The sequence below is a fragment of the Monodon monoceros genome, unplaced genomic scaffold, assembly GCF_005190385.1.
Source record: "Monodon monoceros isolate NGI ecotype Baffin Bay Population unplaced genomic scaffold, NGI_Narwhal_1 Super_Scaffold_5, whole genome shotgun sequence".
Lineage (NCBI taxonomy): Eukaryota > Metazoa > Chordata > Mammalia > Artiodactyla > Monodontidae > Monodon > Monodon monoceros.
Genome location: NW_021703782.1, coordinates 36,769,061 through 36,771,179, shown reverse-complemented (window position 1 = coordinate 36,771,179; position 2,119 = coordinate 36,769,061). Strand labels below are relative to the sequence as shown.

At 35.4% G+C, this 2,119-nt stretch overlaps 1 pseudogene; it reads right to left on the bottom strand.

Moving 5' to 3' along the window:
• Positions 1–289: 289 nt before the first annotated feature.
• On the bottom strand, positions 290–609 carry LOC114884584 (annotated as a pseudogene).
• Between the last annotated feature and the right edge of the window lie 1,510 nt (positions 610–2,119).

Sequence of the window (2,119 nt, the reverse complement as noted above, 5' to 3'; positions counted from 1 at the left end):
GCCTGCGCATCCAGAGCCTGTGCTCCGCAAGGGGAGAGGCCACAACAGTGATAGGCCTGCGTACCGCAAAAAAAAAAAAAAAAAAAAAGGATTATTGCACAGATTTTATGGCAAACGTAAAGGAACTATAGTAAACATATTAAAAAAATAAATCTGGAGGAATCACTATACGCAGTTTCAAAACTTCTTTTTTTTAAGACTATCACTGTATTTATTCTCATACAGACAATTTTTTTTACAGCTTCCACATTTTCCTCTTAAAAATAGAAGAACAAAAGATTCCCAAAGCTTAGAACTGGATCACTTGGCCCTTTCTCTTCTTATCTCCTCCGAGTTCAAAATGTTGCCACTCTTAATGGCCAGCATCCTCTTGGATCTGCAGTTGGGCTCAACACATTCAAGCCTCAGCACGATCTTCTTTGTGCTTTTAGCCTTCTTCCAGAAAATTGGCTTTGTTTACCCACCATAGCCACTCTGCTTCTGATCATAGAGCCTTTTTCCCTGGGCATACAGGGGATTTTTTCCCTTCTTATACTGGATCACGTTGTGAGGCTGATGCTTTCCACATTTCTTACAGAAAGTCATTCGGGTTTTTGGTGCATTGACCATCTTTGCAGTTAAAGGTGTCTTCAAGATGAAAACCAGAAGCCCGACGTCCATGTTCCTGCCTCGTTCTACTTGCTCGTCACAGGAAAGCTCAAGACATTTCCCATAGCTACTTTAACCAAGACTGTGTGGTATTAGTAGAGGGATTAGTACCTCAACGACACATAATAAAAACCCTGGAATACACTCACAATATAATTTTTTTTAAAGTTGCCAAAGCAATTCAATGGATGAAGGATAGACTTTTCAGCAAGCTGTGCTGAAGCAAGTGGACATACATAACAAAAAAATGAAACTTGCCCTATACCTTGTAAGAAAATTACTGCAATAGTTCATGAACTTAGGTGTAAAATGTGAAACTATAAAACTTTTAGTAAGAAAACAAAACAAAACAAAAAACATAGAGGAAGATCTTCAGGATCTAAGCAAAGAGGTCTTGGACTTGACACCAAAAGCTCAATCCAGAAGAAATAATCATTTTGACTTCATCAAAATTAACAACACTGGCTTTACAAAAAGTATTTGTTAAGAGGATGAAAAGATGATCTACAAACTAAGAGAAAAATATTTGCAAACTAGTTATCCAAGCAAAGAATTAGTATGTAGGAATATAAAGACATCTCAAAGCTTGAGTAAACAAAAAGCAATATAATTATAAATGAGCAAAAGGTATGAAGAGGTATATCACCAATAAGGAAATGCAGATCACAAACACATGAAAAGAAGTTCAACATCATTAGCAAATAGGGAAATGAAAATTAAACCATATTTAGATAACACTACACACCTATCATAATGGTTATAATAAAAACTAGTAAAAACACCAAATAGTGGTGAGGCTGTGGAGAAACTAGATCATTTATACATTGCTGGTGGAAACGTAAAATGATAGAGCTGTTGTGAAAAGCAGTTTGATAGTTTCTCTTGATTTTTTATTTTTCTGTTTTTCAAAAATAAACTTTACTTCTAGGTCACTTTAAGTTCACAGCAAGTTTGGGGGGGAAGGTAGAGAGATTTCCTGTATACCCTCTGCCTTGACATATGCAAAGGCTGTCCCATTATTAAACAAAACAGTGGTACATTTGTTACAATTGATAAACCTACATTGACACCTCATTATCACCCAGAATCTATAATTATACTAGGGTTCGCTCTTGGTGTTGTACATTGTATGGGTTTGGACAAATTTATAATGACATGTAGCTGCCATTATAATATAGTATAAAGTAGTTTCACTGGTCCTTAAAAGTCCTTGGTGCTATGCCTATTTATCCCTCTCTCCCCCAACCTCTGGCAACCACTGATCATTTTATCATCTCCATAATTTTTCTTTTCTAGAATATCATATAGTTGGAATCATACAGTATGTAGTCTTTTTAGATTGCCTTCTTTCACTTGGTTATATGCATTTAAGTTTCCTCCAATGCCTTTTTATAACTTGATAGCTCATTTTTTAAAAGTATTGAATAATAGTCCATTGTCTAGATATACCATAGTTTAATATCCATTCATC